This window comes from Pinus tabuliformis, chromosome 1_1 (genome assembly GCF_031772625.1).
Source record: "Pinus tabuliformis cultivar Carrire ecotype Pingquan chromosome 1_1, CPIR1, whole genome shotgun sequence".
NCBI classification, from domain to species: Eukaryota; Viridiplantae; Streptophyta; class Pinopsida; order Pinales; family Pinaceae; genus Pinus; species Pinus tabuliformis.
In genome coordinates, this window is record NC_142297.1 from 261,993,066 (window position 1) to 262,006,987 (window position 13,922).

At 30.6% G+C, this 13,922-nt stretch overlaps 1 pseudogene across 1 annotated transcript; it reads right to left on the reverse strand.

The window, feature by feature from the left end:
- Positions 1-9,491: 9,491 nt before the first annotated feature.
- On the reverse strand, positions 9,492-12,893 carry LOC149212534 (inorganic pyrophosphatase TTM1 pseudogene; annotated as a pseudogene). Its single transcript, XR_016250775.1, has 2 exons — positions 11,195-12,893; positions 9,492-9,628 (listed from the first exon to the last, which is right to left on the reverse strand). The product of XR_016250775.1 is annotated as an inorganic pyrophosphatase TTM1 pseudogene (transcript).
- Between the last annotated feature and the right edge of the window lie 1,029 nt (positions 12,894-13,922).

Here is a 13,922-nt window from a genome sequence, read left to right on the forward strand (position 1 = left end):
TTTCTAGGTAAAAGACAATAAAAATTAACTTATTAATGTAAGTTTAGTCAAATAAACTATTTTCCAAAACAGACAAATAATAATAATAATAATTTCACATGTTAAATGCCAATAAAGTCGTAGTGAATTCTAAAATGATAATATACTTACATATACAGGCCCTCTTGGCTGCCTTCCGTAATAGAGGTCCAACTTTCCCTAAACTTAAATGCAGTAGTGTTGGGTATCAATTTCCCCAGTAATCAAATTTCACATTTGGATACTAACCAGAATTCTAAAAATAACAATAGAAAATGTTATTCAACCAAAGAAATCAAATACTAGCAACGATTACGGTGCCAAAATTTTGTCCGCTTTGACATCAAATATCTGCCTTAAATCTCATAAATATTTATTTTTTTGGCATTATTGAGTTGAGAAGCTCATTCTACAGCCCTGTTTGATATGTAACTAGCCCAATGTCGGTCCGTCATCAAAATTGAAATTTTGCTCATATAGGCCAAAATATAAATTTTAAAAAATCTAAAAAAAATTACTATACAAACATTTAAATAATGTATGGTCATAAAAAAATTTGCCCATGAAGAAATTGGATGCCATGGCTCATCTTAGATCTGTATTTAAGATGGATCTATGTTAATTAATGCATAGTTGTATTCCTAGTTCAATATTGAAATATACAAGGCTGACTCAGTTTGACAACTTCCCACATACAACAAAAATTCAAATCTTTTAAAGAAATTTTCTAATCGAGCTCATTAATGATACACAAAATTAAAATGAATTGTTTACATAATGTTGATTCAGGTTCTGAAAACCTTCTTTATCATACTGGTTCATGTTCACATCAAATTTCGTTTAAAAAAAACTAATCCTTATTAAATTATTAAATCAACGAACAATGTTGACTCAGTTACATAACTCCTTACATAAAATTCAAATTTTATGCAATCTCTTTCTTGTTAGGCTTAGTAATGCAAAATCAAATCTCAAAAAGCCCCTTCCTTATCATGCTGCTTCAAAATTCACCCCTTCCTTATCACACTGATTCAAGTTCATAACTTCCCGCAAACTAAAACAAAATTCCTTAACTCTCATAAAAGCTTTTTCAGGCTGGTTCAAGTTCATAGCTTCCCACACATACTAAATCAAAATTCTTGAACTCTCATTTAAAAAAAACCTTTTTTTTATTTAGCTTATCAATGCACAATTAGTTTCATAACTAAATGTTGGCATGTACAATATTGAATCAGGTTCACAATCTCCAAAAGACTCAACAGAAATTCAATTCTTACAGAACATCTTTCTCACTAGGCTCATTAATACATAGCTATATTCATAACTAAATGTTTACACAAATAATGTTGACTCGGGTTTAGAAAACCCTTCCTTATCATGATGGTTCGGGTTCATAATTTCCCACCTACAAAACAATTTTCATGAAGTTTGCTTTTTAATGCATATTTAGATTCATGAATAAACATACTATGATGACTGAGGTTCATAACTTCCCACATGCTCAACAAAAATCTAACTCTTATACAAACCCTTCCACTATAGGGTTTGTTAATGCAGAGTTAGATTCATAACTAACGGTTTCCATATATAATGCTGATTCAAATTTATAATTTCATAAATTTTGAAAAAAAATCAAATCTATTGGAACTCCTTTCTTAAGTTCAAATTTCTTATTGGGCTTATTAATGCAGGGTTAGATTCATCACAAAGTGATTACACATGTAATGCTAATTCAGGTTTATAATTTTACAAATTTTGATAAAAAAAATCAAATCTATTAGAATCTTTTTCTTAAATTCAGATTTTTTTATTCTGCTTATTAATGCAGAGTTAGATTCATAACTAAGTGTTTACACATATAATGTTGCTGCAGGTTCATACAAAAATTCAAGTCTCACCGAACCCTTTTCTTAAATTCAAATTTCTTATTGGACTCATTAATATAGAGTTAGACTCATAACTATATATTTACACATAATATATAGATTCAGATTTATAAATTTACACATTTTAACCCAAAAAAAAAACAAAATTACATTTTAATCACTAAAAAATAAAAATAAAATAAAATATAATCTCATAAAATTACATTTTAAAATTTAGATCTCAAGCAACACCTTTCACTTTAGATCTCAAGCAACACCTTTCTAAATTAAATCATGTGGAACCGTCTTTTTCTGTTAGGCTTACAGTCAATCATAACTAAAGCCTTACATGTATAATCTCAATGGGTTTATCTTTTAATAATAAGGGTGTTTTTCCTGGGAGTTCACATGTTAAATTCTGAAACGCAGCAAGGTATTTACATTGGAACTAGCTATTGTTTGTTAATATTAGTGTCGGGGATATCAATATTTTCATTCTTATTTATAAAGTAATTTAATAAGTTAACTGAAATTTAAAATTACAAAATTAAAATCCATTCTTATTTATAACTTATAATTATAAGTTAATTTAATGGATTAATCTCTCCCAAGTGAAGGAAACTTTCCCGAGGGTGTCTCTAGAATGTCTATTCCATATATATATATACGTATACATACATATATAAGAGAGAAAAAGAAAAAAACAATATAAATAATAAATAACCTAAGTAAAACAAGTGTTACTGGTCTGGCAGCTTCAGGGCAACTTCCATAGCACTTTGGAGAAACTCCTTTAAAGAATTTGCAGCCTCTTCAGGGTTGTCTGCATAGGTTTACAGTTAAACCTGGTTTCACCTGCCACAAATTAATCAACGAAATTTAATGAACTTTTATATATGTAAAGATAAAGATGAAGTTAAGTATCTCTTAATGAAATGAAGTAAATTGGATGCTCTTTTGACAAACTCTATGCCAACTCCATTAATGGGAAATTGGAATGAACTCCATATTGTCTCCAAAGTTGTAAACATGGGCTCTGCTTCCAGTGCTGACAGCATCGAACATAACAGCATACCGCCTACCTTTATATGGAAATTTTTGGGCAACAGCATTGCATAACCAAATTAATGCAAGGAAGATAAAGAACTTTATGGCAGTCTGACTGTAAATTGCCCTCCCCCTCCCCCTCCCCCTCTGCGAACGAAGTATTTGGTTCCCGCTAATGCTCTATGTAAACTCTCCCATAATAAAACAAAGTCAAAGATCAACTCAACACATTTGGCTGCACTTGATTTGCATTCCAAATTTTGTCACGCTTTAAATCTGTAAACAATATTATAACATTGTTGTCCCAACTCCCGATTCACAGGCTAGAGCGCACAAGATTAGATTTTATCCGGTCAAATCTTTAGTGGGTATTAATTGGGCCATCAAAATGGTAGATGGGAAGTAAATTCTATTAACTCGACTGTCAACTAAGTCATAAATATATCAATTATATATATTAAAAAAATTGAAACTTGTGATTTTCTAAATTATCTACTAGTTAATTATAACTTGCTTATTTTAAGATAAATTATATTTAACCGTACAAAAAAAGCGGAATCCAAATATATCGAGATTGCTTGAGGTGCAAGTAATAAAAGTCTAGGTACACGTACGAGGAGGGTTGGAATTTCAAAATAAGCTTACCCGTTAAATTGGACAGTTTTCACTTTTCTGCCAGTTTTCACAACTTTAACTTTTCTGCCAGTTTTCACAACTTTAACAAAGAATTCTGCCAGTTTTCACAACTTTAACAAAGAATTTTGACAGTCTTGTAAAATTTTAAACAGTATTTGATGGGCAAATCACCTGGTGGCGGGCAATTCACCGGTAAAATTCCATTCCTGCGCCACTGATCCTTTTCTTTTCGATTTTAGATAATAGTTTATTTGTCTGGAAAATTATGGATATTTTTAGTAAGATTTGATAAAATTTTACAGAAATTTTTATAAATTTAAATTATAGTTGTTAAATTTCAAGATTTTTGATGGTGCTTAATTTATTTTCATATCATGGATATTTGGGTAAAATTTTGATAAAATCTAGCCATTTTTTTTTGTAAATCTAGGTTAGAACAATTAAATTTCAAGATTTTATATAGGCCAAAGGTTTTTGTTGGTGCTGAATCCATTTCCATAATAAAAAATAAGATTCAAACACTCCTAATTTTATATTTGAAAAAAAAAATCAGATTATTGAAATTATTATTTTAAATAGTGAAAAGTTACCAATTGAAGTTATCATCTTAAATAGTGAAAAGCTACCAAACTAATTCTCAATTTGGATTTTTCTATAATTGAAATTATAAATGGTTAATAAATGAAATAGTTGTTTGTTTTTTTTCCTCTCTAATTAAATTTGTTTAAAATTTGAACATAAATTTAAGTTGCTTAATCTATAAAGTTTGAGCGTTTCAGAGTTTTTTTAAAGTATTTATTTAAAACTAGATTTTAAACAACAAAAAGTGGCAATCTTGCTAGAAAATATATTGTTGAATTTGAAAAAAGAACATTTCAAATCACCCATTTTAAATAGTGAAAAGCGATGGTACCCCCCTCTCTCTCTATATATAGTTGTGAAATAAATTTTCAGCCACATTTATAGAAGTGTCAATTTTAAATGGCTGGGAGATTTTGAACAATGATTGATGGTTCATTTCTAGTTTTTCAGATACTTGAGAAATCAATAGAAAATGATATCACTAATTCTTATTGTTTTATTATTATTATTATTTTAATATTGATGATTAGTTTTTGTATAGTTAAATGTCACAACATCAATTTATGAGTTTAAATTAATTTTTTTTTAAATAGTTAGTAAATTTTGATAAACATCAACCCATGGTAAACATCAAAACACATACTATTTTTTTAGATTGCATTGAAAATAATCATTAAAAAAACAAATTATAACTTTCTTTTATTATTAATTATAAAAGAATTAATATAATAGTTAAATACATATACATTTAAAATAACCTATAACAATATTTTTAATTGTGAAGAGTCACTTTACTTTACCATACAATTCTTAACTTGAAAGTAGCTATGATTACAATACCATAACTAATCAATACCACAGGTTTAATATAACATTTTTTTAATTAATTAATTTTAAATTAATTAATTCAAAAAACATAAATAATTTGAAAATAAATCTTAAACTTTGATTTATAAATATTATTATAAATATTTCATAAAAATTAAATATTACTTTTTATTAATAATTAAAGTATATTTTTTTAAGACGAACAAACCCTTTAACAAATTACATAATTACTAGCAATTGCCCCAAAAGGTGCAAAGAGAGGCCGATAGAAATGTTAAATTGAAAGAATTGTATTTTGGTTTAAAATAATAAATGTTATAATAATTCAATCATTCAAACTAAACCTAATCAATAAATTGCCCAAAATAAAATAAATCTTTAATCAAAATTATACAAGTTATTATTCTTCTTTTCTCTCAATTATTTATATAATAAAATCCAATCAATCATTTAAAATAAATCAAATCAATAAATTTCCCAAATTAAATCCCAACTAATCAAAATTATTTGGGAATATATATGTATAACCCAATAAAAAAATATATATTTATATGTTACAAAAAAAATAAGTAAAAAATTCTAATTGATTTAAATAAATCTGAAACCACTGAAATTAAAAATTACTATTTATGATTAAGCAGTGGAAATTTTAAGATAATAGGAACACATTTTTTTCACCCAAATTAAAATTATTTTTAATAATAAATCAAACATTGGAAATGTCAACATTAAAAAATTTCAGCACAGGGAAAAGAACTTGCTAAACAGTGGAAGATTTTATTTATAATTTATAATATTTAACTATTCAAATTGATATATCAAATTAATTTTTTTATATTAATATTTATAAATAAATAAAATAAAAGAAAATATTAATATTAATATTAATCATTTATATATTTTTAAATTTAAATAATTTTTTTTAATACACTGTATATAAATAAGAATCTAATTTTAGAGACATGTTAAATAAAATAAAAAAATAAGCTAAAAAGAAACCTTACTTTTCTTAAACATCTTACTTAAAAAAAAATTAATATTTATAAATAAATAAAAGAAAAGAAAATATTAATATTAATATTAATCATTTATATATTTTTAAATTTAAATAATTTTTTTTAATAAACTATATAAAAATAAGAATCTAATTTTAGAGACATGTTAAATAAAATAAAAAAATAAGCTAAAAAGAAACCCTACTTTTCTTAAACATCTTACTTCAAAAAAAACCAACACAACCAAATCAAATGAAAAACATAGAATTAATTAGCCGGCCATGCTTTATACATAAGATGTGGCATGGGAGATGTTAGTTGACAATATTGAGAAGTTACATAAGATGTGGCATGGGAGATGTTAGTTGACAATATTGAGAAGTTGTAATAAGAACTTGGGCGTAAATCACATGTAGAAAAACCTTGGATATACGTCCAAGTTCTTATTACAACTATTATGGATCACTCACTTCAATAATATTGAGAAGCTTAAAGGCTTAAAGTCTAACATCCTCATTGGCATTTGCGAGGTGTGTAATTTATTACAACTATTATGGATCACTCACTTCAATAATATTGAGAAGCTTAAAGTCTAACATCCTCATTGGCATTTGCGAGGTGTGTAATAGAAAGTTTTATGAAAAATTTGGTTCAGTGGACCTTAACCATCATCATTAATAAAACATGAACTCAAACATTTGCATTTCATTGTATGAAATTAAAATCTTTAATTTTAAATTGAAAATCATAGGTTGAACTATCCATTAAAAAAAATAAAAAAAAATTAAATGTTTGAATATAATAAATGTTATTATATTTTTATAGTATATTTTTAGATATTATTATTATGTTAGTATTATATATAATAATGTATATTTCAAATTAATTTAAATATATTATTTTTTTAAGAAATTTAATTTTTTATATTGAATTATATGATATTTATTTTTATAATTATATATTAATTTATAATTTTATTTAAAAAATGTGTTTTTCATCCAATATAATAAATATAAAATTGTAATTTTTAATTGAAATTAACTCATTATAATTATAAGAAATAAAAATGTTTTTTTTTCCATCAAATATAATAAATTAAAATTTACATATAAAATTGTAAATTTTTATTGAAATTAATCCATTATAATTATAAGTTATAAAAATGTTTTTTTTCATCAAATCAAATAAAATAAATATAAAATTGTAAATTTTAATTCAAATTAATCCATTATATTATAATAATTGATTGTTTAAGGTACACGATGAACTGAGAGATGTAACACAATGACATTGACAGATGTAATCAGCAACAAAGGGTAAACCGGCATGACTAATTATTGCTTGCAATTGCCCTTGCTCCAAAAAGTGCAAAACATACCGATAGGTTGTTTTTTAAATTGGACAAGGACCGCATTTGTACATTGGTTTTGGTTTCCGACTGTGAGAGTGAGAAGTTAATGGATGTTTTTTAAATTAGAAAAATTCTAAAGATTTTTTAAATTGGACAAAGAACCCATTCGTACATTGGTTTCCAAATGTGAAATCTTAATGGATATTTTGAAGCACACATCTTTGAAACACACATCACATTTGGAAACAAATGTGAGATCTGAAACACACATCACATTTGGAAACAAATGTGAGATCTTAATGGATATTTTGAAGCACACATGCGAAAGTTAAAAGTTTTCTTGATATAAATATACTTGATAAAAATCCAAGTTTTCATGTGTATCAAAATCTCATTCTTGGTATGTCCACATGGGGTAGCTCAAGCGGCAAGGGCCGTGGGAATGAAGTCTCACCGAACCAGAAGTCTTGGGTTCAAATCTTGGGCTACCACTCCCCCGTAGAGGGGTACATAATGGACATGTAAATCGAAGAGTCCCACCCCAGCTTACAAAAAAAAAAATCTCATTCTTGGTATAAATATACTTCATAAAAATGCAAGTTTTCCTGTGTATGAAAATCTCATTCAAATACGTGGGAAGTGCGCGGTCCTCTCCAATTGGACTAATTTTTAATAATTAAGAAATGGGAATCAAACAACCAAAATCATCAATGCTCCGCAATTGGAGAATCTTTAATGATTAAAAAATGCTAATCAAATAAACAGCATCAAAACAATAGCGAAGACCGATTTGGTCAAATAATTTGCAGCTTCAAGGGGAAGTTTACCCAGTTCATTCATGCATTCTATATTTGGTCAAATAATTTGCAGCTTCAAGGGGAAGTTTACCCAGTTCATTCATGCATTCTATATTCACTACACTAATTCCAATGTTCACTAATTCCAATGTTCAACAATGAACGTCTGCAATAATCTTTCCTTCTGGCTGAACAGAGACTTGGCTTTATATTGGTTCAGGGGATTATCCGTTGTTGTCTCCTCTACCGTTACAATGTAATTCCTCCACTGCCCAACAGTGCTATCTACGAGGCAGGAAGTTTCACAGAGGTTGATCAATCCAGCATCACAACTTACTTGCCCAGAAGCAATTAAAAGGAATAAGTTGTGCTTTATGACTTAAAAACAGTGGTTCAGCTTTAGCTTTCCGGTAAGTCTGCAGAACATAGAAAAGAACACGAAGACATTTTACAGGAAAGCATGATAATAAAGAAGACATTTTACAGGAAAGCATGATAATAAAGAAGGCATTTTACAGGAAACCATGATAATAAGCAAAGGGGTATCAATACCATATAAAAACCTTTCATAGAGTACTGAGAACATGTGTTTGAAGGCAAAATCCAGAAAGTGTAACATATCTGGAAATGCCAATGCAAAACATGAGAAAAAAAGTTCTATAATTTTGGTTTCCAATGAATTTTGAACTTTTGGGGGAAAGTATGTACCCCATAAAGAAATTTAGGTATAACTTAGAACAATCTAATTGTAAGAGAAACGTATCTAGCTACTAACAGATGAAAACCAACATGAAATGATGATTCAAGCACTACAAAGTTAAATCCTAGTTTTCAAAATACATTCTGTATTAACTGCATGTGGGCATCAAACTGTTTTTAAAGTTTGGCACTTTAATCAAGTCAATTTATGCAGATCAAGTGGCTATTAATATCAAGTCAATTTCTGCAGATCAATTGGCTATTAATATTACGTCAATTTCTGCAGATCAATTGGTTATTAGTAGCAAGTCAATTTCTGCAGTTCAAATGGCTATTCATATCACACTAGTTACAGTAGGTTCAAAAAAAACATATATACCAAAACAACAGGAGAAGAATATAGTGCACTCCTAAATCCACATGTACTGATCCCAGCACTCCGTTGAGCTAAACATTTCAGCCCACATCCTACAATAAATAAAACGCTTGACACAATCCCCACACAAAGAACTAATCATTTTTTGTGGATTTGTTAATAAGTGACTTGTGGATGTGAGGGATGACACCTCCACCTGCTATGGTACCTTTGATCAAAGTATCAAGTTCTTCGTCTCCTCTAATAGCGAGCTGCAAATGCCTTGGGGTGATATGCTTAACCTTGAGATCTTTACTGGCATTTCCTGCAAGTTCTAAAACCTCTGTAGTGAGATACTCCAGAATGATTGCAGAATAAACAGCTCCAGTTGCTCCCACCCTTCCATTTGCAGATACTCGAGACTTCAACAGACAGTGGATCCGTCCCACAGGAAACTGCAACAAGAACAAACAATTCAGTCCACCTATTACAGGAATCTTATGGAGTTCTTGCTCACAAGAATTCTGAACTGTTCCAAAGCTTCAATGAAGATGTTTCTCCCGGGAAAAAAGAAGCTAGAATTACTTCAGTTGATTCAAGATTTTGACAAGAAAATTTATAGAAAATAAATAGATACAACTGTAAGTCAAACAACCAAAAACAGAGTCCCAGAGAGTTCAACATAAAACAGAATCTCACAGAATTCAAGATATTACAAAAACCTTATGGAGTTCTTTCTCAAGGAGTATTTGAACTATTACAAAGCTTCATTGAAGATGTTTCTTCTAAGAAAACAGATTCCTAGAATTACTTCAGTTGAATCTAGACTTTGACATGCAAATCTGTAGAAAATAAATAACTACAAATGCAAGTCAAACCACTGAAAATCTTGTTCCAGAGTGACTGAGGCCTGTAATCTCCAATTCCACGTATTCTTGACTTGGATTTGTATCAAGGGTTGCGAGAAAGATAGAGATGTTTTTCCAAGATAGCATGAATAGCTAGCCTGTGAGATTGCATATTATGGGATGGGGGCCATGAAAACTTATGGGGAAAAGCTACAAATTTAGTGCAGGAGAAGAATGGCTAGATTTATCAGACAGTCTACTAGGAGATGGGGTAATGGGAACTCAAATCAAGTGTACAAGGTGGGGATGCATTCCATTCTTCAGAATACATCAAAGGATGTATGTCATCCCCTATCACTATGTAAAAAAACATTTAATCGCTAGAGAAAGACGGCATTTTGGTTGGAGAATGGGGAGGAGTGGAAGAAATTGTATAGGCCATATCGTAGAAATGTTTATTCTCTAAAGAAATGGAAGGAATACCTATAATGACCCTGTACAGGACTTGTTTATATAAATAAAGCAAACCGCACTATTAAGGTTTCAACAAGTAAGGGTGAAGGCAATACAGAGTGTCAAATAGAAATCAACACAGCTGCAAATACTTGACTTAGACAGTAAATGAGAGCAAGTTCGTTGACAAATTGAACAGAGCGGATACTGTCCATTGACCTCAAACTTATTCAAAAAAGAAACTTCGAAGTATATACAGGAAATTAATGACAGGCAGTTAGTCCCCTATCAAATGCTTTTGCTGGAATTTAAAGTAGCCTATAGAAGCATAAAATAAATTGACAATTTGAACTAATGCGTTTTGTATCGGAGACGAAAAGCTTATCAAGAGTGTTGTACAGGTAATTTCCTGGGCAAGGCATACAGTTTAACTGTTCCTAGGACTACAATTGTATCCAAACTGAAAACATTCAGAGTTATGTTCTAATGCTTTCTTTCGTAAGGTCAGCTGACACTTGTTTTTAAAAGTAAATTTGTTTGCAAGTCGTACTAAAAGGAATAAAAACGGATATGGATAAGATATTTAGTGGTCTAATTCTCTATTTACAGACAATCTCTCCGATAAGTTATATCCTACAATGACTCCATTGAAAATGAACTAATGAGCACTACAAGGCAAAAATCTTATTGCAATGTAATTACTCAATCAAACCCACTCACATATTAACGAAAAACAATCTGCTAATAAATCCATGCACTCTTTCACTGGGTAGCAAATAAAAGCCCTGAATTTTGTCATGTTTCACTCAAGCTTTTCTCCTGATAGAACCTGTAAGACGAATCTGAGTAAGAAATGTACAATTTGAATGATCTTGTAAATAAAAGTGCATCTCTTCGCCACTCATATTAAGATATAGCCAAGCTTCCACTCGCAAAATAAAGATGTCTCTCAAGTTTCTCAAAACACAACATTTGGCCATGCAAGATTGCCTCCACTGATAATACTGATGCGTCCCTTGAAGAATTCCTCTGTATCTTGAAAACTTCTTGCTCATCAAGTGTCTCACTTAGCTTCGACTTCAAGTCATCTGGCAATGGCATAACTTCAGCTGTGAGCTTTTCAAGTTAAATCTGTTCAATATAAGAGTGAGGTACAAAAGTACCATCCAGTCCCAATTTACTGGCAACCTCTGCAACTCGAACCCTGTCTTTACCTTGCACCTGCATATACTGCCTCTGCAATTGTTCAAGTTTATCAATTTTCACAATTACTTCATCACCCAAAAACATGTGGCTTGTTCTCTTCAACATGGCTGTTATTGTGTACCCTAGAGCCATCAAGCCTCCAAGCAGACGAACACTAACTTCAAATGCAATATTTGGAGATATGATAAATGGATTATTAGCAACCCATTCCTCAAACATAAGATTGTACTTTCCATCCCTATTCCTCATCCGCAAGTAAGACTAACAAGTCTCTGGATCTTCCCCAGGGGGCAGTAGATAAATGTCATAAGTTTCTTCAGTTCTCTCTGTATGATCTCTGCACAATACTTCTTTAATTTGGTCTACTGTGGCAATACGGCTAGACTTTAAACTGTAAGTCGGTGTTTGAAATCCAGAGAAAGGGTTAAATTTGTTCACAATTTTAATATGGGCAGCCTGCAAATCAGGCTCAATGTAGGCCTTATACATAGGATAAACTGTCTCTGATATTTGATAAATGATGTCCGCCGGTGCCTGACCAGACCAATTTATATCCCTCAAAACCCTCTTGACAAGATCAAAGTGAACTCCTCCAGTGACAGACACGCGGAGATCCAAGAAAGGGCATAACCATTCGCTCAAAGCATAGATACCTTCAATAATCACAATCCTAGATGATGCAATGTCAATATCCCTGTACCCAGTGCGTTTGCTGAGTTTAAAATCATAGACAGGAACCTTCACAGATTTTCCAGCCTTTAAATCATGAATATTTTGAAGCAGAGTATCATAGTCTGTTAACCTGGGATCATCATAATTTCCGTCGATTACTCGGCTGGAATCGTTGTAATTATCCATGGAAATAGAGATGATGTTCGGCATGAAATTCAAAACCCTCTCAGAGAAGACCGTTTTCCCTGCACCAGAAGGCCCGGCCAATCCCATCAATATAACCCCCCCATTCCTCTGTGTCAGGAGCTGGCACGCCCTGATAAAAATATAGAAACCCTTCTCAAACGACACACTATCAGGAATCATCGCAATTTCGTATCTGTCGCAGTCCTTCCTCTTCACAAGCTCAACCTGGTTCTTCAAGAGGCCTCCGCCCTTCCTATGGCTCGAACGAACTGAAATATGCGGCGAAAACGATGGTTCTAGAGTTCTCCGCCCATAACAGAAATGAAGGCCATGTGCCGCCATGTTCCGTCCGTAACTGAAGGATGAAGGCCATGACGAGTAACTGAAGGAGGAAAACCATGATGAATATCAGGAAAATGTGCACAGATGTCAGTACAGAGCATAAGGGTGGCCCTAAAACACTGTGCACAGACCAGGTGTCAACCTCACAAATAAAACATTGTGCACAGATGTCAGACGTACTCTCGTCACTGAAGGACGCCAGGTGTCAACCTCTGAAAGAAAAGGACGACGAAAGTCTCACTCATAGGAAGGCCTATCGGCCTAATAATAGAAATACAATTATAAATAAATAGTAAATAAATAAACTAACTAATTAAAATTTTCCTTAAATTAACGTTGGAAAAATTCACTAGCTTAAATTTGCCATATATATTAAAACAAAAAAAAAATTAACCAATTCCTGGAACCACCCCAGTAAAGAATTTGGAAAAAAAGTATGGGTGCTCTCTCGGTTAAGATCACACCCGACGAGATGAAAGAAATAGAAAATGTACTATCCACTTGTGGCTTCTCTGGAAATCGAATTGCCGATGCCTTTAAGGATCTGACGTGGATGAACTCAGAAACACCTCCTCTCTCTTCATAGAAGGATGCCATTGGTGATTTTTAACATCGTTCGCCAATAAAGCGAACTCGTCGGTCTATATCGGATATACCTATTTTGTCTTTTATTTTATACTTGGATACATGAAGAGTACAGACATATTATTTAAAATTATATTAATATAATTTTAAGATAATAATTTTAAAAATTATAATTATAATTATATATTAAAATTTATTTAGATATGTATGTGTATAGGAAAATTTAAAATAACATTAAATCTTTTTAAAATAAAGTTTAAAATATGATGTAATTCTAAAATGAGTATTTTATTTTTTATTTAATTGGTATAGAAATTTAATAGTGAAATTATTATTTGATTGAAATTTTTGGGGTAGATTATTTGGTAAAAAGATATATGTGTATATTAATTGACCATAGGTGTATTATTAAGACATTCTTTGTGTCAATATTGGTTAAAAACTTTATTTACCTATG